The 26,508-nt window shown below is 50.8% G+C and overlaps 1 long non-coding RNA gene across 3 annotated transcripts in view; it reads right to left on the minus strand.

Annotated features, from left to right (window-relative positions):
* The window catches only part of LOC114111245 (uncharacterized), a 49,949-nt gene extending 32,012 nt beyond the window's left edge, over positions 1-17,937 (minus strand). Inside the window, exons 1-4 of one of the 3 annotated variants that reach the window (XR_009598852.1) lie at positions 17,605-17,937; positions 12,400-13,355; positions 11,292-11,441; positions 4,870-10,526 (exon numbers count right to left, since the gene is read on the minus strand). This is a non-coding gene — a long non-coding RNA (uncharacterized LOC114111245). Of the gene's footprint in view, positions 1-4,869; positions 10,527-11,291; positions 13,356-17,310 lie in introns of those variants that run through there. The other 2 variants (XR_003587324.3, XR_009598853.1) reach the window with 2 other exon arrangements.
* Between the last annotated feature and the right edge of the window lie 8,571 nt (positions 17,938-26,508).

The following is a 26,508-nucleotide window of genomic DNA, read 5'->3' on the forward strand; positions in this document are numbered from 1 at the left end:
GTGCATTGCTAACAAGCGGTGACTTCACATTGGCGAAGAGAGCCGATTTGAGTGCTTTCAAGGACAAAATGTGTCCTGCTATCTGGAGGTGAAAATCAGAACCCCGTCTCACCACCTTGCTATTTCTAGAGGCAAAGGAAAAGCTTTTAGAGGCTGATCCCACCCCTGCTCTGAAATGAAGGCCGCCCCTCAGTCACGCCAGCCCCTAGCCCCATAGAGTTTCTGCGTCATTTCCCCTTATGATTCACCCAGTACATCCCACCGACTGCTTGGTTCTGTGGTCATCTCTTGGGCAGGGTCATCTCTCCCATGACCTCGTTATGAACTCCAGGGGAACAAGGAAGGTGATTTATTCGTTTTTGTAACCTCATGACATAGCACTGTGCCTGGCACGCAGCAAATGCTCGAAAAAGATTTCTGATTAATCATTCCTGCATTTCATTTGGGGATCTTTGCCTGCAAATGAGAGGCAACTCATCTGTGCTGATCCCCTGACGCCAGGCCAGCCAAATAAAGCCACATCTAGCCCATGCTGAAAACCTACCTCTCGGAACCCCTGAAGTTTCAGAGAGAACAGTCACCAGCCCACCTTGGTAAAAGGTAGTGATAGTGGTTTTCTGGTGACTAGCCTAAATGTCTCCTGTCGCAGTTAAGAACCACTCCATCTGCTCTGCACGTCAGTGTGACAGCCCAGCTGCTCACTGCCACCTACAACCTGGGCTGACATTCAGCTGCAATGCACAGCTACGACAGCTGGACAGGTTGTTAAAATATTGAAATGCTTCTGTACCGTATAGTAAATAGCCCCTGTCCTCAGCTCCTGAGTGTCCTCATCTGCCACCCTAGCCAACCTCAGCTACTCCCCTGTGATCCCCAGATTCCACTCCAGAGCACAGAAGACCTCCAGAAATGGTGATCGGTGCCCACCGGATCTCGCCCAGCTGTAGCAACTCACCCTTCTCCTCCCGAACTGAGTCCGGCAGCCCATCCCCTCCCCTTGGGCATCACCATCCTATGACAGCAGCCCCTGGCAGACATGTAGGCAGATGTGCCAGTCGCAGTCTGGGAAGGGATACTGTCAGCTATCTACAACGGAAGGAGAGGTGAAGTCACTCACCAGAGACAGGTGGGGATCGAATGCCCAGAGGGAGGACAGAGGGGTCAAAGCCTGGTCTATGAAGCCATCAAAAGCCACAGTGAGGCTGGGCTTGATTCAGTGGGAGTTAGACCTGAGCAGGATGCCTGGCAGACACCGGGTTCTGGGACAAGGGTAAGGTCAAGACCAGCCAGACAAGAGACAGGCTTATCTAAGCCACGTGCTCCCTCTCCCAACCCTGGAAATGCCCATGAAATGAGAAGGTACCCTGTATTCCAGAAGGCAGCCAAGACCCAGTGAGAAACTCTAGGAGAGCCTTGAAGTGGTATCTGTCAGGATGGTGGGTGGCCAGCGCAGAAACGAAGGAACACGTAAAGAAGAAGCTTTTGAACTTTGGCTTTTGCATCATCTCATCTGCCCAAGACTTTGGAACTGTTATTTCCTGCCCTCAACCCATGGCAGAAATTGGTGGCACCAGCTCATAGCCGCCAATGGCAGGATCGTGGGGGTACAATCAGGTGACACAAGCCCACTGGATGAAGAACTGATGGAAAAAGGCGCTGGGCGGAGCAGTAGCCCCCAAGACCGATAGGCTAGAATCCAGCAAGGCTGCTCCCAACTCTGCTGTGGACATTGGAGAGTTGAAAGGAAAACCACCATCTGGAAGATATACCTGGTGACGTGGCTGTACACTCGGGTGACCGACACTGGTTCTGTGGTGCCTGGCTTTCAGCCCTACCTCATGGCACGTGACCCCGCAGAGCAAAGCCACGAGGCCCCTGAGGAGAACGCCCAGCACACCAGAAAGCCCTGGAACTGGACGTCAGGGCCAGCAGCAGCAGGCAGGCATGACTGGCACTGAAGGCCCAAGCGTTTAAAATAAGCACGAGGAGGGACTTTCCTGGCGGTCCAGTGGTTAAGATCCTAGGTGCTGCCAATGCAGGGGGCGCAGGTTCTATCCCTGGTTGGAAAACTAAAATCCCACATGCTGCAGTGAAAAGATAAAAAAAAGAAATTAAAATCAGGACGAGGACTCTCTTGAAAGAGGTAACAGGAGATAAGAGCAACTTCAGAGAAGAACACAGGATCGTTGAAACAGCGAATGGAAATCAACAGAAAGAAGAGATGAAATTGAGACCATGCTGGTTGGGATAACTACCAGCACGGAGATAATTAAGAGACCAAATTGGAGAGTCCATTCTTTGTAAGTCACCCATGTCCCATGCGTATCCCTCAGGTCCCTTTCACATTTCTGTGCATGCCCAGAAGCCAGAGCCAGTGTCCCTTGGCCAGAGGACCCTCCTCAGGCTGCCGGACTCGCTTGATGTGAATTCAGCCCTGAACCACTCATCGGAGGGAGAGTTAGTAAAATTCTGGCCCCTCATCCCAGACCAGGGCCAACTTTGAGGTGTGACCTGCCCCGTCTCCCAGTTCTCTGTGAGACTGAGTCCAAGTGACCTCCATGGGACTCTGCATGGCAGCATACTCTGGCCTGGCCCCCTCCCCTCCCCATCCCAGTTCCCCACTCCCCAGTTTGTTTTCCCCAAAAGCAGGTTCTAACAAATCACTTTCACATACTGCCCTGGCTTGGGGGCTTGCTTCTGGGGTACCCACCCTAAGACACAGAGCAGTCTTTCTCAGTGAATACCACTGCCGTCTCTCCAACTGCCCAAGCCCCAAACCATGGAAGCAACTTGCACCCCATCCTTTCACCCCCACATCCGATCCACCAGATATCCTTGGCTCTAGCCCCTCAGTGACTCTAGAATCTTCTCTCTCTCATAGTCACGTCCTGCATGGACTACTAAAACAGCTCCTAACAGCCCATCTCTTCCTGTCTTGGCCCCTCCGATCCTTCCTCCAGGAGGTGGGCCCCAAAGGGGCTCTCTGTGACCCTCAAGCTAACACCCAGTCTTACTCATGCTTGCAGGGGCTCTGCTGCCCCGGCCCCTTGCCCTCATTCAGCCTCGTCTCTCACCACCCACCACCTCCCAGCCTCACTAAATGCATCACCTCCGGGTCTCACACAGGCTGTTCCTTCTGCCTCCAACAGCTATCTCCCCGGCAGCCTGCTCTCTCAGCTTGCCCTATTTCAGCTTTCCATCTAAACACCCCTGTCTTTGAACACCTGCCCCCCGACCCCCAGCCTGGGCCAATGTCCCTACCATTCTGGAATGGACACTTCATGTATTATCTGCCCCTTTTCCACAAGTGGCCGCCTTCCCATTCACTCGGTTTCCATGGACAGAATCGTACTAATCGCTCATAGCCCTGTCCCTTCACAGAAGTGATTGGTTTAGAGCTGGGCACCTGACCAAGCAGAGCCAGTGAAAACCTGCCCCAGAAATCTTGGACCTGGAATGGAGAAAGGCGAATAAATCTGACTGGGTGGCTAAAGCTTCCCGGAGATAATACTCCAAAGCATCAGACATATTCTCTGTCACGTGAAGAAAATCAGTCTTTGTGAGAGAGAAGAGAGCCACTAAAGAGCAGCAAGGAGATGGAAAGAAGAGGTTCCTGGGTTCCTAGTGTCCTGAGCCCAGACACATTATGGCCTTGAGTTCTCTGAGATGCCCGTTTCCCTGGAAATCATGGCGGAACTTGAACTCCATTTTCCTTGAAGCTAGTGTGAATTGAGTTTTGTCCCTTGCAACAAACAAGATGTAACTATTAAGCTAATGTCAGACTTTACTGTAAGCATCTGTTTAGTTGGCTCTCTTCTAGTCGGCAAGCTTCTGTCCCCATCTTCTTCCCTATAGAATCAGAGGACCAAGTGCCGTGCTTGGGTCACGGTAGGTGCTCGGCGTGCGTGAGGTGGCAGCGAGTGTGGCAGCTGCTCATGGCTGCAGAACAGGTGCAGGCACAGACTGGTCATCTCATCTCTCCAAAGGCTGCCCAATCTGGCAGCTCCTGCATCCCTTCTTGTGCCCTGCGGGCGGGCAGCAGGGGAGGAAGAGGCATGCGCACTGTGACTCAGTCTAATTCTGAGCTTTAGGAGTTTGAAAAGGGCTACCGAGGGGAACAGCAACCCACTTCAGTCTTCTTGCCTGGAGAATTCCATGGACAGAGGAGCCTGGCAGGCTGCAGTCCATGGGGTCGCAAAGAGTCAGACACGGCTGAGCGACTAACACACATACACACATACACACACATTGACAGCTTGAGCGACGCTTCTAAGTAGCTTCGGTCCTGGTGCAGGTTGAGTTATGCCCCTGCAGGCGTCTGGCTGACCTCGACCACAGGCTCAGGAGTGAATCTGCTGTTATTGCCAGACCCTGATGAGGAGGACGACATAACCACACGGAAACCCATTACCACATGGCTCCAGACACGTTCAGAGAAATGGGATCCTATTCTCACAGACCAGCACATTGACATTCAAAGAGCCAAGGAACACATCCCAGCTCAAAGTCAGCCCCAAACGTGTCTGGAAAATGCCTGTGGCATCCTTTAGAAATGTCAGTGCCTGGTCATAAGCGAGGGTGGGGAATGTTCTGTCAGTCCTCAGGGACAGCACACCCCAGAAGCGGAAACACCTGCCCTTTCACCTTTAGAGAGAGGGTGTTTCCCAAAACAGATTCACAAAGGGCAAAGCAGGTTAGGTACCAAGGTTTAAATTGGGAATAATTACTCAGCCTCCCCATTGCAGGCTTGTCTTTTTTTTTTTAGATCTATGAAGACTTCTAAAAGCCAAGCAAGCCTGTGACTTTCCCTTTCTTTGCTCCCCACACTATTCATTTCTTATTTCTCTTTCCAGAGTTAATTTATACAAATACAAGCAAACACAAATACATATATTCTTATTTCTCTCCTCTATTTACATAAAAGGTAGCATACTATCCATACCACCCCGCACATGGCTTTTTTCACTTCAGCTACCTTCAGGATTTTTCCATTCGTGCACAGGGGGATTCTTCATCCTTTCTTCAGCTGCAAATGATGCCAGCTCGTGGATGCCATAGTTTATTTAGTCCGTCTTCTACTGATGGCCATTTTGGTTGATTCTATCACAAGCAATGCTATAGTGAGTAACCATGCACAAATGTCATCGCACACACGTGGAGGACTGAACACATATGTCGTTGCATTGATGATCCCAAGCCTTTAGCTCTTCCTGTGTCCCTGCCCTTTGACCCTTGACTTTGCTGCTTCTCTCACTAAAAAGGCACAGTGCCTTTCCTTGACCCCTTAAATCTGGACTTTACCATGTAACTTGTTCAGCAGACTTGATGTAAACAGAAACTTTAAAACATACTTGAGGTTTTAATTTCTTCTTTCATTTCTCTGAAATTGCCATGCAACATGCCCAGGCCAGCCGAGAACAAGCTCAGGCTAGCATGCTGGAGTATGAGAGCATGTAGGGTATAGGGCCCGGTGGCCCAGCTGAGGCTGTCCTAGACAAGCCAGCTCTTAGCCAATCTGCCAGCTGACCACAGATACAGAAGTGAACTTAGCCAAGATTAGCTGCTGCTGCTGCTGCTGCTAGGTCACATCAGTTGTGTCCGACTCTGTGTGACCCCATAGACGGCGGCCCACCAGGCTCCCGTCCCTGGGATTCTCCAGGCAAGAATAATGGAGTGAGTCTACCTTAAATCAGCAGAAACACCCCCCAACAACCACGTAGTGAGAAATAATTGAGTTGTGGTTTTAACATACTAAAATGTAGGGTGGTTTGTTATGCAGCAATGACTAACTGATACATCATACAATATAAAGGCAAGTAAGATAAAGTCCCATAAGTGGAATTGCCAGATCAAAGGATATGACATTTGAAATTTTGATAGATATTGCCAATGTCTCTGCATAAAGACTGGACTAGTTTACACTCCCACAACAAGGCATAAGAGCACTTGTTTGTAAACAGTATGTTATCCGTTTTTTGTCAGTCTGGTAGATGAAAAAGAATACCTCTGTGTAGTTTTGTTTGCATTTTCTTATCATAAGCATGAATACTTCATATGTTTACAAACCATTTCGACCTCCTTTTCAGTAAACTGTGTGTTCGTCTTTGTGACCCATTTTTCCTACTGGATCACTATTTTTCTTACTGATTTCTAAGAACTCTTTATATATTAGAAAGATAGCCCTTTGCCTATGATCACCATTCCATGAAAACATACACTCCAGATGAGAAGCTTAATGGTAGGCAAAGGGGGTAAACAAAGCAGAGCTCTAGCAGAAGGTAACTTTTCCTCAATCAGCAACTATGTCTTGAGTACCTCTTTTGGTTCAGGGTTCTGGGTTAAGCATCCCAGCATACTCAGAAAAAAATTGACATGGTACATAAGGAATGGCTATGGTTAAATCCCCACATATATCTACCCATAGTCCCTGCCTAAAGAGTGGGCAAGGGGAACATATACATTCCTCATGGCTCAACTTCCCTGGCCACTGCTGATTGATCACAGCAATATGCTTGATCAAGGGCAAAACCAATTCGATTCTCTTTTGAGACTTTGAACTCAGAGACATAAAATCAATCCGAGAATGGTGGGCCCTGAAGGTATCAGATCACTTTGCAGAGGTGGTGCTACCATTTGGTGCAGCCCCACAGAGCCATGCACAAGCAGGCAGATGAACTGAGGAAGAGCCAGGGTGCAGACAGAACGCAGCAGTCACTCAGACACCGGCAGGGAGGAGCAGACACAGGCCCCAGGCTGAGGGAGAGACAGACAGACTGCCCCCTCATTTCCAGCTCTTCCAGACTCAGCTCCTGCCCCCTTGCCCCCCCGACCAGCAGTTTCTTTCTAGCTGAGTTCTGTAAGAGCCCTTTGAATCCTATTACTAAACCTCCTTGTACTAATTTAAGGAGTGTTCTTATTCTTGGTATCAAGAGTGTCTTAAGACAAGGAATTTTCATATCAGCTGAAAAAAAGAATAGAGCCTTTTCATCTCGTATGGCATAGTTTTGATTTTAAAAGTTTCCTAGTTGCTATCACTTCTCATTTTATAGTGGGAGAACCTGGGGGATTAGCCAAGGTCACTTTGACCACAAATGGCAGAGCTCAGCCATGAGGGGAGGGGTTTGTTGCCAAATGGCCTTTCCCCTCAACCCCACTTTGCTGCCTCCAGGCCAAAGCATTGTATAAGTGCAGTGCTTAATCATGAGACTAAGACTCTAGGTGCTGAACAGCTCCCAGGAGAGGGTGATCAATATAGACTAGCATCGCCAGGGCATCTATCTACCCACAGTCTGTGGGAGGTAGGGAGGCTGTGGCCAGGCCCTGAGGACCTCTCAGGTTCCCACTACACCCCCCACCCCAGGACACTCAGGGACACTTCCCACGCTCACCAGTGCTTATTTATGTGTATGGCACCCTGCCTGGGAGGAGGGCTGGTTCTCTAAAAGAAAATCCCCCAAAGAGATATGCTGGCTGTTTAATGGCCCATACCTCCCACTCCACCCCCACCCCGCCCCCATCCCACCCTGGAAGGAACTTGCAGACCCCCTTCTGTGGGGGCAAAGAGGTCCCCTGAAAGGAGTCCTCATTGTCCCATTGTCGACAGACACATCAGAGAAAAGAGTGAGTTCACCCAGTCTTTCCTAAGCACCCACTGCATACAAGACATCCGGCAGGGCACTGGCATTGCTTCTGGAACCTTCTGGGTGCATTCTCTAAGTGGGGGAGGGGACAGGGCTGGGGCCCAGGGGAAGGGGGAGCAGGAAATTAACCTCCTGCCAAGTAGAACGGAAATTGAATTTCTTCCCCTCCCCCTTCTTCTGCCTCTCTCACCACCCCTCCCCGACAACTTACTTTTTATCTCTCTCCAATTACAGTTTTAAACATTTAGGGTGCTGCTGTTTTAGTTTTAAAATTTGTTAGGCTCAATTTATGCCACTTAGTAAAACCTCTTTTCCAAATGAAGCCAAATTAGAACTAAAACACTGCAAGCCATAAAATGTGGGCATTTCATTTGGGCTGGGTTGGCTTTTTGATTGTTTGTGTAAATGAAGCAGAGAGGAGCATTCAGGAGTCTGTCTCAGGTCTGAGTGAGGGGAGATCCCCCTGGTTCCCCCGGAGGTCTGCCGGTGGCCTGGGCCAGCCTGTCCCCTGGCCCTCAGTTTGACCCTCTCGTGCCCCTGGGTGACTAGCAAGCCTTGAAACAGGTCACTCCATACTTTGGCAATGCCCTCCCATCCCTAAGTTCTGTAACAATGGGGATCACTTCCTGGGAGCCAATGACACCCACTGCCACCAAACAGTGTACAATAAATCCATGGCAAATTCAATCCAACTGGCTTTGACTGGGGGTGGGAGCTGGGGGCGCAGTCTGGAAATATCTCCTCTCACACCTTTGCAGTGCAATGTCTAAAAAAAACCCCCAGTCTCAGTGACCTTCGACTGGAGGGAAAGGTGAGCCCCATCCCTCTCCTGGTGGAAGAAAGGAGCCGGGAAAGGCGAGAGGCGAAGGGGGGCGAGGGAGGACATCCTGAGCCACTAATTAGGCTTCTGGTGTTGGCTGCCAAGAAGGTCAGAGAAGTTGCTGGCTGATGAGCTGCGCCTCCCAGGGGCCCTCAAGAGGTGACATCTGGGGTTCCCAGGCTGGCCCTGTCTGTGCCAGGGGAAGCGGGCAGCAAACACCACCAGGACTGAGAGCCCAGGAGGGGAGACAGAGGCAGCAGCGATGGCCACAGTGATGAGACGGTGACTAAGGGCCGGTGTGGACCTTGCCAAGTGATTTGGCTTGTCCCCATGCCAACAATAAAGGCCCAGTGTCTGGCAGAGGACGGGGTTTTGTGTGCCGAGGGACACCTTATGACTGACCCTGGCAGAAAGCCACAACCATCAGGAACCAGCCCAAGAAGAGAGCAGACAGGAGTGGGCAGAGGAGTTCTTTATGGGAGCAGGGGCTGGACTCGGGTTGCGGGCAGGGTGTCTGAGGAGGAAGGGCAGAGGGCAGGGTGAGAGGGAGTGAAAAAACATTCATGCTGAGGACCCGTGGGGGAGTTGCCCTAACGAAGGAGACGATTGTGTTTGGAATAATCTGTGAAAGCAAGTGGAGATAAAACCCAGTCAGCGGAGGAAACTTTGGAAACCGTTTAAAGGAAACGGGACAAAGCCCCCAGAATAAAATGCCATCTGGAGTCCTACTGGTCCCTAGGATGGAATCCATGATCCAACGTGTAGGTGACCCTCTGTCACAGGCTGGGTTCCCCGGAAGCAGATGCTGAGATGGAGCTGGGGGGCAGAGGCGTGTTTGGGAGGAATCAATCCCTCTGAAAGGAAGGGGGTGGAGGGGAGCAGGACTGGGCAGAGCGGGGAGTCTAGTTGAAAAGCAAGCCTGACAGACTCAGCCGACCTGGAGGAGAGAGCTGGGGCGTGAGGTGTGTCCAGGACAGTGTCCTGCCTGGAGCCAAAATGGCCAGGTCTTTATAAAGGCTTTCCTGGTGGCTCAGAGGGTTAAAAAAAGAAAAATCTGCCTGTAATGCAGGAGACCTGGGTTCAATCCCTGGGTAGGAAAGATTCCCTGGAGAAGGAAATGGCAAACCACTCCAGGATTTTTGCCTGGAAAATTCCATGGACAGAGGAGCCTGGCGGGCTACAGTCCGGGGGTGAGGGGGTGGGGTCTCAAAGAGTTGGACACAACTGACCAACTAACACTTTATAATGGCCCCACCCCACACCAGCTCAACCACCAGATGGGGGTCTCCCAGGAGAGGGGCCTCTGGGTAAGGTGTTCTCAGCTGCTGAGGCTGAGCCTGAATGGGCAGCAAATCCTTCCTAGAGGGGGGCTCTGCTCCTCCATGTCTGTCACATCCTCCCCCTCCCTTAAGGAGCTTAAATCCCTCTTTTCCTCTGGGCCTGGTTGCCCCCTCCCTGTTCTTCAGGCTGCTGGATGTGTGTCTGGAACCTGGTCTGACCCTAGCCCAGCCCAGTGTTTTCGATTTGCTCCATTCTCCCAGGCCTGCGGAGGAGAATTCTGGTCTTTTTCTCCATCATGATTTCCTCCTCCACTCAGGCCCTGCGTCCTGGTAACCAGCAGCCATCACAGCTGTCGACTTGCAGGGGGCCTAACGCTCATGGCTTGTTTGGGGCTCAGCCTCGGTCCTGCAGTGCTAGTCATTAAGCTTCATTGTGCTGCCCGCCAGGGCACTGGCCGGCCCAGGATAAGCCTCAGATGAACTCAGCCTCGCTTATTAACTAGGACAAACCAAGCCGGACCACAAAACATCCACTGCTTGAGCCATCAGCTGCGGCAGACGTGGTCCTCTGCAGCCTCCAGCTCAGCCCCCTTCTGTCTGTGGCTTGCCAGCAACCAGCTGTTACTCAGCCCCATAGCTTCACGTCCACAGAATCCAGAGCACCAGTTCCACTTTAGAGCCTCGTTAGTGGAATCACTGGCACGTTCTCCAGATATAAGCCCGTTTCCTGATTTGCCCAGGCTGTTCAGAAGCGCATTTTCTCTCTCTGGACTCATGGGGAGGATCCTGCAGAGAGAGGGGGACAAGTCTGGGGATGCGTAGGAAAGGAGCTAAACATTCAGGCCTGTTTTCTCTTCCTGACTTCTGTTCTAACCTCTGCAGCCCCTGAAGCCCATCCAGGATGACACAAGTTATAGCACAAAATGATCACTGTTGGAGGGCTAAGTGAAGGCAGAGGCAGCTGCCGGCTTCCTTCCGTGGTGGTGGGAAAGGAAGGCCAGGAGCCCTAACCTCTGATGAACTGGGGGAGCCACCAGGGGGAGGGCACGGCACACCCAGCATACATGTGCACAGAGACGGAACCAGTTAAGCCCAGCTCTACCAGTCTGCCGGCTTTGCCGGGCCCACCCCATGGCCCCAGGCCCCTGCCAGGAGGGAAGTCTTGCTTGGAGGTGCCCAGCCCACTCTCACTTGTAACTCGGGTCAGCAAGAAGCTGTGGGCTTCTGAGGGTGGGATCCTGCAAGAGGCCTCCTACAGGCCTACTTAACCCCCATTACATTCGTTCCCTAATATACTTTTCACCTTCAGCAAATAGTGCAAATTTGAATTTTTACTCACTGATCAAATATTTACCCTGTGAGCTGCCAATCTGGCTGAGCTCGGTTTCTCCAATTCTCCACGTTTGTATTAGATGAATTAGCATTTTATTGTTGGTCCACTGGTTTGGGACTCAAAGGTAAGACAGGGAAAACCAGAGGAAGCCACTCAAGAGATTCTCCACGAAGAATGGGTTCAGTTTAGCCTTGTGTCAGGGCTCCCAAACAACTTACCAGATACGCAAAAACAGTTATTTTGGAAGCAACAGGCAATCGTGGCTTCTGAAGAACAACTACTTTCTGTACTTCTTATCTGCACGACATACATCTTTGAAATCTGTTATCCAGGAAGGTGGGTTCAAGGTTCATCTCATGGTTTATTTGCTGTAGAAAAGCAGACAAATCAGGTCATCTCTCAGTCTTGGTTGCCTTATCAGCATAGTGGGTACAATAACATTACCCCAGTCGGAAGGTTGTTGCAAAAGTCAAAAGAAATATTGGAGGTGACAACACCATAAAATGGAAGGCACTAAATGGAGAGTTGTATAAGTTAGGAAACTGAAGCTGTTTCAAAATATAGCCCCCCAATTCTCTGACACTCCTCACGCCAAGAATTGTGGGGTCTGTGCCCCTCCCATTGAATTGGAGTGGGCTTCTGACTCCTCCAGTGGCTAGGGTATGGAACGTGTAACATTGTGTGACTATCCAGGCTGGATCAGAAAAAACCATGTAGCTCCCCACGTGAGTCTCTTTCGACTGTTACCGTGGAGGAAGCCAGTAGCCATATAGGAAGTTAATCACCCCAAAACTGCCCTGCTGGGGGGCAGATGTAGATACTCCAGGCAACAGACATAGGAGAGAAGCATCTAGACCCATCACTGGGCAGCCTGAGTAGATGCTACAAGGAGCAAAAGAACCACTCAGTTGAGCCCTGTCTGAATTCTGACCCCCAGATCTGTGAGCATAATACAGTGTTTGTTATGTCGCTAAATCTGGAGTTGTTTGTTACACAGCAGTAGTAACTGGAACCCAAACAATTCATCTACGAATTTCCTAAATCGGCTAAGAGATCAAAACCCCTCATCGCTTGTTTTCTCTCCTTGTCCCTATTTGACTCTAAGCATCAGGGTGAGGTAGGATTTCTTATGACCCAGCTTTGTGGATACAGGACCACAACATGTCCAAGAGTCCACGGAATCATGGAAGGCTTGAACCCAGGGGTCCTGCTTCTTGGACGCTGGCCTCTTCCACAGAGGACAGAACAGCAGAAACCTCAAAAGGAAAGGCTATCCTCATGGGTTGTGACCTCATGAAAAAGAAAAATGAAGAAATTCCCAATTACCAAACAGTAAAACAATAGGGTACCACAGAACGCCCTCAACAGCCCATCATCCACAGTTAATTTCTTCTGGACTTGGGAATGCTGGGGAGGTTGTCGTTGAAGCAGATTGTCTTCCCACTTATGTTTGGGCTCCTTCTAAAATGCAAGGGGAAAAAAAAAAAAAAAAGGAAAGAGAGAGAGAAAAAAAAAAAAAAAAAGGCTGGCCTTCCCAGAACCTCCTCTACACTGCCTGGAAGGAGCTTGGTGTGGCCCAGCAGGGCGTGATAAGCGTGCCGGCAGTGGCCTGCCAGGGATCTTAAAAATACCCTGCCTCAGACAATCCGGAAAGTGAGCAACCCACACCTGGAAAGCAGGTTGCTGGCTACACAGAGGTTTCCAAGTATGGATTCCGTTTACACTTGCCGGAGCGCAGCCTTCTAATTCCAGCCGCTCATGAAAAGGCACGTAGGTCCTCCTTGACGTCAAATCGCTCTTTCCACTGAGCATAATTTCTTTCAATGATGGGCTTGGAGGGGTTTCAGCGACGGTGGGTCTTTTTTTTTTTTTTTTTAATGAATCATAGACATGCAGATCAGATTTAGTGTTATGACTGTGGTGCACAGAGCGTCACTGTTAATTCTTGCTAAGCGCTGACAGCAGGATCAACCCCCAAACAGCACAGGCAAATACACCACCCCAGCCCCGGGGGCTTAGAGACTGCATAATTACAGACGACTGCACGGTACTCATTACCGCCACCGGAACATCTCAGCCCAGGCACAGCAACCCCCCACCCGGATCCAGAGAGCCCCCTGGCGCGCCTGCCAGCTCGGGTCCTCTGAGCTCACTCCCCTTCTCCAGACAGGAACGTGGTCACCAAAAACGAGCTGGGCTGAGCTACAGCAACCCTTTCTCCTGTCCTGAAGGTTGTGGTCCACGGTGGTTGAAGCTTGCTCTGAAATGCCTCTGAGTTTGAGCTGGAAGGGAAGGGGTGCAAGGCTTGCTAAATGCTGAACAGCTGAACAAGTCCCCAGGGCTGAGGAAAGAGCGTTCTCCTTCCTTGTGAGCCAGTCGCTGGCTCTCCGTGTTTCTCATCAAAGGACAGGGATGGGGGAGGTGGAGGGAGGCAGAAGTCAGAGCGCTCGCCTGGGGCCCTGTCACTGTGAGCTGTCCCGGGATGGCCCGGGGTCGGGGTGGGGTGGGGTGGGGGGGTGCAGTGGGAGTCACCAGTCCTCGGCTGTGTTCACACCGCTCAATCAGGGCATTAAAAAAAAAATCCGCATCTGGAGTTTTTGCTCCATCTTTCCTCCAAAAGGTTTAAAGGGAAAACCAAACTCCTGGGGTCTGTTGAACTCGGCAGGGTTCTCCCTGCTCCTTGTCTGTCGACCTGCAAATATTTAATGAGCCTCAACCACGTGCAAGTGATGGAGTTGGGCTAAGAAGGCTGAAAAGAAAATAGGCAGCCACCAGACCTGGAGGATGGGGAAGTGATTTGATATCTTTCAGTTCAATGTTTTCTGGCGCAGGAAGGCCAGCAATCATGCTTTAGCACCTGCTCTGTGTTCTTAGCTTCATGGACCCCGGCTCACTTGGCCCCCACAAACTCACTGGAACATGGGTATCACCACCATCCACTCATCAGATAGGGAAACTGAGACTCCACTTCCACTGTCTACTTAAAAGGCACACAGCACATGAGGCTCTGAGTTTGAATGGAATTCTGTTCCAGGTCAGACCCTGGAGATAGGTGGTCCTGACTCGAGGGTCTCACACTAGAGTCCTTAGAGAGATTTCAAAAACCCCCCATGCCCAGGCCATGCTCCAGACCAACTGAGTCTGAATTCTGGGGGCTGACATGCAGACATCAGTACTTTTTAAAGCCTCTTGCGTGCGTGCTAAATCACTTCAGTCGTGTTTAACTCTGTGACCCCATGGACTATAGCCCGCCAGACTCCTCTGTCCATGGAATTCTCCAGGCAAGAATACTGGAGTGGGCTGCCATTTCCTCTTCCAGGGGATCCTCCTGACCCAGGGATCGAACCCAGGTTTCCTGCTTTGGAGGCAGATTCTTTACCATCTGAGCCACCTGGGAAGCTCCATTGAGTGCTTGCTGGGCACTAGATGCTCAATAAATGAGCTCCCTTCCTTGAAAGCAGTGGTTCTTCAGCACACGTGTCTTCATGTCCCACAAACAATCCCTAAGAGTGATGAGGGATGACCAGACATGAGTGGGCTTGCTAGAGTGGCCTGAGTAGAGGCAGAAAACGGGGTGCAGACTCAGGACCCTCAAGGGCCCTGATCAGTGGTCCTCTGGCTCTGCTCAGAGACTCCAGGAAGGAGATAAGGGGGGGGGGGGGGGGATATGGCGTTGCTCACTCCAAGCTTGGAAATTTTATTCCTCAAGTGGCTTCCGTCTCCCCAGGAGGAGAGAGAGGCACACCAATGGAGGCCTAAACTCAGCCTCAGGCCAACAGGGCCCCTATAACCAAAGGGGAGCCCTTGGGCTACCTCCACTGCACCCATCCAGCCTCTGTGGTGAGCTCTGCTGGACCAAAGGCTCCCCTTCCCCATTGTCAGGGACAAAGGAGTGAGGAGCACCCTCCTTCCTATTGTATTACTAGCCCTCCTGGAAGCCAGGAAACAGTGCTGCAATCAATTGTTTTCAAACTAAAGGGTGCTCTGATGGGCATGCTTCTCGAATTCTGCGTTCAAAGAAATGCCAGGCTTCCTATGTCAAGTGAGGTAAAGTGAGTTTTCTTGGGCAGCCAGCAGAAATTTTTTCATCTTTCAGAAATAACATGTAGGGAAAACACTAACCCCCTCGCTTAACCAGCATCAGGGAACAATGAGCTGTTTTCAAGAAATGAATCTGCAGGCAAAGCAAAGCTCCCCCTCTGGAAACACTAAAACTTCAAAACAAAAGTGCATGTATTTTTAAATAAACCATGTCCAGGGGGAGGGATGAATTAGGATTATCAGATACACACAACTATATATAAAATAGATAATCAACAAGGGCCTACTCTATGGCACAAGAAACTCTAGTCAATATTTTGAAAGAACATATAAGGGAAAAGAATCTAGAAAAAAAACATATATGTAACTGAATGACTGTGATGTACGTCTGAAACTAATACAACATTATAAATCAACTATGCTTCAATTAAAAAAATAATAAAAATTTAAAAAGTAAACGGCACTACACGTTGCCTCTTTCCTTTGATGGCACAGACACAGCTGAAGTGGTCTTGGTGGCTCATGCACTGGGTACATGGACAATCATGCCACGCTCACAGATGAGGCCACCTTCTGTGACCATGTGCCCCATCACTAGTTGGCTCCACCCTTGCCCTCCTCCTTGATGTCTTGTTTCTGCTTTCTTCCTGTCTCCTTCTGCTCAGATGTGCATAATAACACCTTCCTGTGGCTGTCAGTATCCCAGCCACATCACCCTTCCCTCCTATCTGCTCCTCCTCCTCTTGTACTCCTGACCCTGGTCAACAGCACCCGTGTTCACCCAACCGTCGCCAGTAAAACAAAAACCAAAATGGAAGCAGGAGTTGGAGGGAACTTCAGGGTCATCTGATGTGTTAGAATAGTTTGTGAAGTAAGAGTCAAGAGACGCTGATGAAAAGAGATCCCAACATGTCTGTGGTAAACAGTCAATGAACTTCAGCACAGGGAATTCTCCAGCTATTTTGGCTCTTTTGGATGGTTCCCGATAGTTGAGGTTGCTAAGGCCAGTAACTTCTGGATAATCAAGGTGTCATGGTTCATAGGTTTTTGCTTGTTTCCTTTGGTTTAAAGGATTGATTTTGTATTATTCCAGAAACAGGCTACACAATTCAGGGACTTGATGAGAGCTTTTGACTTCTCACTTTCCCTATCACTATCCCCCAAAGGGCCAAGACTCCCAAACTGGAAAGGGCAGCTGTCAGACCAGGATGAGTGTGAAATGAGGGCAAGACCTCCTTCATCATCCCTTCTCTCTTTCTTGTCCGTCTTTTCCCCACTCACAGCTCTACCTGTCTCGTACAGCAGTGAGAAACCAAGGCAGGAGGCGGCACTGCCCCGGAAGAAGGGCAAATAAGGCTCTTGATATTCCAGAGGGGAACGAGCTCTCAGAACAAGGGGCAGGGCTGGGCACCCAGCAGACCACCACATTCCAGAGCTGACTCAGAAATAGGATTTGGTCAGTGCACCTGGAGCAGAGGAGGGGCGGCTGGGCCTGACTCACCATCGCCACGCTGAAGAGACTGATGCAAAAGTCAGATGCCAACACAGCCATTGGCCACAGAGCCTATTCCTTTCCCCGGGCAGGAAAACCCATGCTCGCCTCCCAACCATCCTCTTTGAGGCTCCTGGGACACTGAGTCAGTGTGTGATGCAAAAGAGAGGCCGAAGTGGAGGTCAGTGTCTGCGTAAATCCTGCTGTTGGGTGGTCACTTTGGACCTCCTGGCTCTGTGCTGACCCACTCCCTGCCTTTGACACCATCTACCAAACTGATCCCGAAAAGACACACTAGGCAAGAGTTCTCCCTGACGTTCCAAGATGGTAGGCCTATGTTGTCGGTGGGCTAGACTGTCCCAGCCGCCCCCAGGCCCAGCCCCAGATGAGTGCAAAGGAGAGAGGGTTTGGTAGAGAGAGGAGAGTGGAGTAACCTACGGACAGCTACTCATTTTCCCAAACTTTGCAGGTCCTCACAGAAGGCCCCTATAAACCGACTCCAAGTGCCCCTGGTAAGATAAGTCCCCCCAGCCTTCCCCATCAGCTTCCAGGCACCTGAAGGCTAATCACTAAGATTGTGGATTCTCAGAGAAAGCCTGCAAGGAACTAGGAGCAGAGACAGCATGGGGGGCTCCCTACCATGACCCCCACCACAGTTCTCCTGAGCACCAGGTCGGTTCCCCCTGCCCTGAGCCATCACTCACCAGGGGAGCCTTTCTTGACCTCGTGGAAGTCGCCTGCCTGCCTGGGAGGCCAGCCTAGCAGAATAGCTCTCCCACAGCCTGCTGCCCACCTCCCGGGGCAGTTTTTCCCCGAGCTGTCTCTCTGGCTAACACAGCAGCTTTGGAATAAGACAGGGAGAGAAAGACGTGAGGGGTGGGGTGGCGGCCCTTTCTCCGAGCTTATTAAAAATCTTTTGTGTGCCATAGAATAAGTCCAGCCTTCTCATCCTGCTTCACCGCCCGCCTCCCCACCCCCCACCCCGCCCCGCACTTAACTTTTTCAGGCCTGAGGAGCATAAACGCTTCAGTTATTCCATGTAAACCAAAGATCCTTCTGGCCTTCTGGGTCTCCTCTACGTGGCCTTTCACCATCAAGCAGCCGCCCAACCCCGTGGGCAGAGGTGCCGGCTCCGCCTCTCTACGGCCCCGTCTGTGTCTGAGGACCCACGCGTTGTGCCAGGCTGGAAGAACAGTCTGGAAGGAAAGCCCGTTGTCAAACAAATCATCGTTCTGGGAACACAAAGCCGCGGGGACCCTCCGGGTGAGGCTGACACTCGGGCCGGCAGCATCAGAGAGTCGCGTCTCCTGTGTGGCGCTAAAGCCCCAAGTGGGAGACAGAAAGCTGGCTGGCGGCCAAGAGCAGCGGCCGCGGACACCTTATCTAAATAAAGGAGAGCTCGCAGCGCGCAATGTTATCACAGGCGCACAACAGGCTCCGGGAGGGGAAGGGGTGGGTGGACGCTGCGTGGGTGGTTTCGTGTTGCGATTTTTCTTTTTTTCCTTTTGTGGCTGTTGTTTTCTTTTTTATCGATTCAGTTTTGGAGTATTCAACAGCCGGGGAGCTTGGCAAAGCCTGGCAGCGATACCCACACGGCCCTTTCCAGTCCAAACGGCTCCTGTCAACTTTTACAACCCTGCGCTAAAACTCCAGGCACACCTCCCATTGCCGGCACCGGGTTATTTATTTGCCCGGCCTGTCTGGCCTCACATTTTTTCACGTGTGTGTTACCCCCACGGTGGCTACAGCTTCCCTCCGGCTCTTAAAATGCCAGTAACTGCCCAGTCCCAGGGAGAGCTGGGAAGTATTTCAGCCGTTCATGGTTTCAGGATCCGGCACTGCTTCGTGTCATTTTCCTCTCCGCTCAGCGTTTTTGTGACCTGAAGGAAGAGGAAGACTTCTCCATTGTGAAAATTGCTCTTTTTCGCTGGGAAACCATTGTTACTAATAATAACCTCACCAGGCGCAGCTGTCAAAGGGCCCGCCGGCTGTCCCCTCCCGGCAGGGGTCGAACACACACACAACTCAGAGGGGACACGGCTGGCCCAGGTCAGCGGGTGAGGGCCCCAGCCTCCGCCACTCCCGCCGCGCCCCCACCCCCGCCCCATCCGTGATCTGGAACCCTGCTCATGTTCTCGAGCTGGGCTTTTCATTCTTTTTTAATCCTTTACACAAACAGTGTGTGTGTGTGTGTGTGTGTGTGGCTTTGAAATCATCCCCCCCCCCCAAAAAAAAAGAAATAATAAAAAGGGTTTTCATGGTTGAGTCTGACCCGGTGCAATGCAGAATATATTATTTCTTTCAGAGCATGGATAGCAGATCTGCACGTGAAACCCAGATCAAACACGGCCCACAGAAACAATGAGAGGAAGCATAACCAGAGTGAATCAATTCCTTGATCCTGCTGTACCAAAAAATTAAAGAGGAGCACTCCTGGGGTTTTTAACCCAGATACGTCTTCAGCCACAGCTGTGTTTCCCATGTTCTGAGATCTCTTGCTCTGGCTCCCTTTTCATGTGTGTAATATGTGGAATACAGTAAGCAGTGTCAAGTTCTGTTTTTTTTTAATTCAATACCTCCATCCAATCACCCTTAATACACACATACACACTCTCACATGCACGCACTTGTTTTACCTTTTCCCCAGAACTCAACACCACACAGGACAATCTCTGCCAGTTCCCTCATCAGGACAACAAGAAACCAGAGAAGTGCCTGGCAGGCATCAAGAGGGAAAAAAATCCTTATAGCGAAGAAGGTTCTATTCCCCAGCCTGAGGCCCATCCTCTCTCTCCATCCCCAAGTGATAACATGCTCCCTTTGCTCTCAAAGGTCTGTTTTAAGATGTAGGTGGTCTTGCTCAAGTCCGCTGGTTTTTATGTCGGCATTGACCCTGGGCTGACCCCAGCCCTGAAGATCCAAGATTGCCCAGCTTGGCTGAGTGCTGAAGGGTGGAGCTCGCAGCCCGCCCCCAGCCTTCTGATGGGCCACCAAGGCCACCCTGTCGGGCTGGTCAGCTGCAGCCAGCGTCCTCTCCTGACCTCTGCTCTAATCCTGAGGACGCCCTTTATTTAGACACCACAGTCCAGCCCTCAAGTCCCAGATTTGTTCACTGGAGACAGGCCGGCAGTGGCCACCGGCTAACTCCAGACGGCTCCTCAAAAGAGGTCTCAGAAGAGTAGGCCGGGCTCAGGCAGGTGCTGCCTGCTATGGAACAGAGATCGTAAGTTTGAGTCTCCAAGGATTCAACTTCCAGCTCTCTCACTGTCTGTGACCTTGGGCTACTGTGTAAACTCCCGGCTCCTGGTATCTGCATTCATAAAATAGAAGAGGAGAAGGTCACAAAAGGACGCAGCAGAGAGAGATAGGCAGATGCTGGCCTGGAAGTCTGGAGTGATGCAGCCACAGGCCAAGGAAGGCCGGTGGCTATGGGAAGCTGGCAGAGGCAAGGGACCAATTCTTCCCTAAATTCTGCAGAGGACACACAGCTGACACCTTGATTTCCACCCCAGTGAAACCAGTTTCAGACTTCTGGTCTCCAGAATTGCGAGGGAATAAATTGCTGTTTTTTTAAGACCTTGAGTTTTCCAGCATTTGTTACCACAGCAGTGCTAGACCAATACTGGCTTCCATGAGATGGGCTATGACCTGCCTGTCTGATCTGAATGGGTCTCACAAAGAGCCTATAAAATCTCTAAACAGTAATCCCTTTACTGATTAAAAATTGGAGATGCCCCAAAATTATATGTCTCACTCAAGGTCACATGTGATTTGGTGGCAGGGCCGGGACTAGACTGATCATTCAGAACCTGGTTCCTCTCCACCACTCACCATGCCCTATACCCACCCTCTCCCCTCTGGACAATTCTAAGCAGGTGGGAAAGAAGGCTCACCCCCTAGTGGGAGCTGGGCAAGGCCTCAGAGGGCCTGGAGGATGCAGAAACCACTTTCCCAGCCCTTTCCTGGCCCCAGTGTTTGCTTTCGGAGGGTGCACTATAGGGTGGATGCCACCACCCCACCCCACCCCGCCCCACAGAGTTGCATCTCTCTTCCTGGAGGAGAGGGAATCCAGGGACATGAATTCTCTTTCAGTGACTCACTTCTGAGCCCTGTCAGGTCTCCCAGGCCTCAGATTCCTCCGGGGTGACATGGAAATATTAACAGGGCTGCCCCCCCTTCAAGGGGCCATGGGATGAGAGAAGGCACGCCTGTACAGAAATGCCTGAAGTCAGTGGGTTAGCAGGCCCTACTCTCCCCACCCGGACTCCTCAGGAACAGGAGGGCCACAGGGAAGCTCCAGACTGTGGGGAGGCCTTGCTCAGCCTGCACCCACGTGGGCCCCAGCCATGTCTCCTGGAGCTACCCAGAGAGGCTTCCTCTTTCTCCTTCCCCAGCTGTCTTATTCTCTCATGGCCTCTGCTGCCAAGGATGCCCCAGAACTCCCCTTCGGGACCTGACTGAGGCCAGACTTCTCATGAAATGGCATCTTTGCCTAACCTCCTCTTCTCCCTCTTCTGCTTCCCTCACTCCCTCACTGGTTTCTCCTGAGAACACACTGTCCATAAATCACATGCATGTCGCATGAAAAGGGGCTCAATGTCGCTCATTATCAGAGAAATGCAAATCCTAACTATAATGAGATATCACCTCACACTGGTCAGAATGGCCATCATTAAAAAATCTACACATAACAAATGCTGCAGAGGGTGTGGAGAAAAGGGAACCCTCCTACACTGTTAGTGGGAGTATAAATTGGTGCAGCCACTATGGAAAATAGTACGGAGGTTCCTCAGAAAACTAAAAATAGAGCCACCATATGATCCAGCAATGCCACTCCTGGGCACATATCCAGAGAAAACCCTAATTTGAAAAAAAACTTGCACCCCAGTGTTCATAGGAACATTATTTACAACAGTCAAGCCATGGAAACACTCTACATGTCCACTGATAGGTGAATGGATAAAGAAGACATGGTACCTATATACAACAGAATATTACTCAGCCATGAAAAAGGATGAAATTATGCCATTTGCAGCAAATGGATGGACCTAGAGATTATCACACTAAGTGAAGTAAGTTGGATAGAAAAAGATAATTATCATATGATATCACTTATACATAGAATCTAAAATACGATACAAATGAACTTATTTACAAAACAGAAACAGACTCACAGAGATAGAAAACAAACTCACCAAAGGGGAAAGGGGTTGGCAAGGAGGGCTAAATTAGCAGCTTGATATTAGCAGATATACACTATCTTATATAAAAATAGAAAAACAACAAGGTCCTACTGTATAGCCCAGGAAACTATATTCAGTATCTTGTAATAACCTATAATGGAAAAGAATATGAAAAAGAATGTATACATATATTGTTGTTGTTTAGTCACTAAGTTTTGTCTGACCCTTTTGCAACCCTGTGGACTGCGGCCCACCAGGCTCCTCTGTCCATGGGGTTTTTCAGGCAAGAATACTGGAGTGGGTTGCCATTGCCTTGTCTAGGGGATCTTCCCAACCCAGGGGTTGAACCTGTGTCTCCCTTGTCTTCTGTATTGCAGGTGGATTGTTTACCACTGAGCCACTGGGGAAGCCTATATGTGTGTGTGTGTGTGTGTGTGTGCATGTGCGTATGGAATGTATATATATAATGACTATGTATATACGTAAAATGGAATATATATATATAGAATGGAGTCATTTTCCCATATATCAGAAACTAACACAACATTGTAAATCAATAATACTTTAAAAAGTAATAAAATTTAAAATACCATGTGCACATGATTGCCTGTCTCAGGATCTTCATCCAGAGAATTCTCATCTGAGATACCACCAGGGAATCAAAAGGTTCCAGGGAAACAAAACCAGTAAAGACATGCCCTGGCCCTTCAGGAGTTTCTAGCCTGCTGGGAGAAATCGCATGATGAAGAATACAGAGCAATCTCCTGTGTTCTAGATGCAATGATGGGGGTCTGCTCAGCCCACCATAGAGCAGGTGATCTGTCAAGAGTATGGAGGGGTAAAGCAGGGAAGGCTTCATAAAGGAGGAGGCCCAGATTAATGAAGGGGCAGGGGAGGGAAGGGAGATGAAAAGAGAGGAGATAGGGCTACAGCCTAGCCCAGGAGGGAGCTGCTGTGTGGGGCTGGAACACGGAGGGTGACCAGGGTGGGTGGCACACGATGAGCCTGGAAAAGTCACAGGGCCTCATACAGCAGGCCTCCGGGGGCTCTGCTAAGGAGCTCCAACGTATTCCTGAGGGTGGTAGGGAGCCATTGAAGGTTTTAGAGAGATCCAGGTTTGTTCCTGAGAACTTAATCTGAGAACAGAAAGATTTGAGCAAGGCAACTGGAGGCAGGGGTTTGAACAAGATGGCCTCTCTGATGCCTTTCAACCTGAAAGTTCTAGAAGTCCCCAGGGAAGATGGGGAGAAGTGTAGGACATGGAGAATAAAGAAGGGCAAGATCTGGCCAGTTAGCTCCCCTGGACAGCGGCTCTCAGGAGAGACGGCAAACAGAGTAAGGAGCAGGCAGACGGCCTGTCCAAGTGCTGGATTGGCCACATACTGCCAGCAGCCTCCTGGCTCAGAGACATTCCTGTTGGGGTCCATCATGTAGCCAGGACCTGGAGTGCCCGAGGCTGGCAACAGGGGCCAACAGAGCGATGATGGACTGGGGAGATGCCCAGTGAGGCCCTGGGATGGAGCCAGGTGGGCTCCAGACCCCTTTATTCCTCTGAGGGCCCTTCTCCAGCCCTGAGCACCGCAAGCCAGCATCCCTCCCCTTCCCCCGGGGGGCAGCTGCGAGGAAAGGTGTTCAGGCCACCTCCAGTGTCCCAAGAAGACAAGCCTGTGGCCTTTCTGCAAGTCTGATGATGAGCAGAGCCCAGAAAGCAGACAGAGCCCTGAGAGCCCGCTGACTCGTTAGAATGCAAAGCACTTCCGTCCATCCAAAAGCCTCTCCCTAGAGCCCTGGCCACTCTTGCCAAGAGCTGTGTGCAGAGCTGTGGGGAACAGGGCAGGACAAGGCGCCCAGAACCAGGAGTCCCAGGAAGACAAGGAGATGCTTATTGGGGTTCTGGGAACCAGGGGCGGCCTCAAGGCCCAGCGCAGGGAGTCAGCACCCCACCCACTGTCCTTTTGGCCTGACTCTCTCTTCCCTGGCTTTCTAAGACCCCAGAGCTGAAGGAGACAGCTCTAATTCCTTTCTGTATCATTCTGCAAACAGAGATCTCCTTCTAAATGGGCCTGAGTTGGAGGGTGGGGGCAGGTTGTGGTGGGCGAGAGAGGTGGGCTGGGAGTTGGGGGGTCTCTACCATGCAGCTCTAAGTTATTTTCACCCCTGCCCTCCAGAAGTTCCAGTCTAATGGGGGAGATAGATACAGTCACGACCACGCACGGTGCAATCAGATACAGAGAATAAATGATATCTATACTTAGTAACATGGGAAGAGGGCTGCTCTCAGAGGCTGACGTGCATGAACATATTTCCTTCTCATTTTACAGGTGAGGCAGCTGAGGCCCAGAGACGCTGAGCAACTTGCCCAAGGTCACACAGGGAGAGTGGGATGTGTCCCGAATGGCCTGGTTCCCTGAGTTTGTGCTCTCAACCATCAGCCCAGACAAAGGAATAGTGACAGCACTGGCGCAAGACAGAGAGCTTGGGGCCTTGAGTCCGGTAGACCCTTGTGTCACCCGCAGTGGTCTTAGGCAAACCCCCTGCTGCTTTGAAGCCTCAGTTTTCCTCATCAGCAAGATGGGGATAGCAACCTTCTCGAGAGGCTGCCCAGAAGAGTATAGGAGAGCAGAGGGGTGCAGGCTCTCAGCACAGTTGAATTTGCAGGGCTCAGTCCCTGGGTGGGGAAGATGCCCTGGAGAAGGGCATGGCAACCCACTCCAGTATACTTGCCTGGAGAATCCCCTGGACAGAGGAGCCTGGCAGGCTATAGTCCATGGGATCGCACAGAGTCAGACACAACTGAAGCAACTTAGCACACTAAGAGCCTCAAGGTGTTTGTACTTGACCTTGATAGAGGAGGAGCCAGGTGGGGACTGTGGCAGCCTGGCATCAGGGCCCCTGGAGGGATGAGGGCTTCAGGAATGGCTTGTGGAGGGGGCCAGTGTTTGCTTCTCCCCTGAGAAATAGCCAGGTCCCCAGAGCGTCTCCCAGAAGCCACCTACTCTGGCTTCACCTCAAACCCACAAACTCCTGAGCCATCACACAACGGCACTGCTCACCCCTTCCATGGCAGGGAAGCCAAGACTCAGCAGCTCCCAGCACTTAAGAACGAGAGGCCTCCAGTCAGCTGCCGTTCAGAGGACAGACTTGAATCTGAGGATAAGGTAGAGAGACGACAAGCTCCAGCCGGGGAGGGAAGGGGGAATGGGAGGGGAGACCCACCTCCCTCCAGCACCCCTCACTGAGGAGCTGCAGAGCCAGCCTGGGATTAGCTTGCCACCGCACCCCCACTCCGCCCAACAGGAAAGCTGCCCTCAGGCCACCACCCCCTGAATGGGGATTTGCAGATGGCTCCCTGATGCGATCTAGGGCCCCCTCTGGCTGGCATCCACCAGCCACGGATGCAATTAGGGGAAAATCATGTGTAAACAAGAGCTGGAACCTTGCTGCTGTGGGCAGGCGCCAGCGGCTCCCCGCAACCTCTAGTTCCAACTTTGTTTGGGTGGCCACCCACCTCTGTGACCCTGAAGCTCTGTGACCTGGCAGTTCTACGACCTCGAAGCTCTGTGACTTTCCACTGGCTCTTCCTTTGCTGAAAACCACCCCATTTTGTCTGCCCAGAAATGTCCATTTCCAGCCCCATCTCCTCCATGGCAGTGCATCTGATGAAACCTCTGCATCTCACAAACACAGGCACACACCCAAGCTAAAGTCTCCCTTTCCTAACGCCCAGATCGTGGCACCTATACACCTTGGTTGAAGAGAGTACCTCACAGTGTTACATTGTTTGCTCCAAGCTGTCTATCCCTCGATTCCAGTTATCTATTCCTTCCTAACAAATTACCCACAACTTAATGGTTTAAAACAGTGCCATTTATTTTGCTCACCAATCTGCGATTTCAGCAGGTGCAGTGAAAACAGCTCATCTCTGCTCCACTCAGCGCCAGCTGGGGCGGTCCCTCTCATATCTGGGGGCTCACACTAGCCATTGGCTGGGATCTCAGCTGGGACAGGAGCTGTAGCCCCTACACATGGCTGTACACGTGGTCTCTGGGCTCCCTTTCAGCATGGCAGCAGGTTCTGAGAGGGAACGCCCCAAGACCAGGCAGAGGCTCTAGTCCCCTTCCTGGCCTCACCTTGGATGCCATACAGCATCACTTCTGCCATAATCACAGGCCTTTTGTTTCCCAGGGATGGAAGGCAGACCCCCCCATTTTAGTAGGAGAATGTCAATGGCTAGTTGGAAGATGAACATGTGGGATGGCATGTGTTTTTTTTTTAATTTTAATTTATTGTTTATTCAAGTATCATTGAATTACAATGTTGTGTTAATTACTGCTGTACAGCAAAGTGATTCCATTAAATATATATATCTTCTTTTTCATGTTCTTTTCCATTGTGGTTTATCACAGGATATTGAATATAGTTCCCTGAGCTGTACCGTAGGACCTTGTTGTTTATCCATTCCATATATAATAGTTTGCATCTGCTAATGGAATGTCACGTGTTGATGCAGCTATCTTTAGGAAGGACAACCTGCCATATTCCCCTACTAGACTATGATTCAGGAGGACCAGCAGCGTTCAATGGTACTAAAAAAACAATGCTTGCAGAAAGGAGGCAAGGACTGAGGAAGGGAGAGAGAGAAAATGGAGGGAGGGATTTTATAACAGAAGACTTTAAAACTGGAAGCTACTGAGGAGATTACCTAGTCTTCTGCTCCCA

Source organism: Ovis aries, chromosome X (genome assembly GCF_016772045.2).
Source record: "Ovis aries strain OAR_USU_Benz2616 breed Rambouillet chromosome X, ARS-UI_Ramb_v3.0, whole genome shotgun sequence".
NCBI classification, from domain to species: Eukaryota; Metazoa; Chordata; class Mammalia; order Artiodactyla; family Bovidae; genus Ovis; species Ovis aries.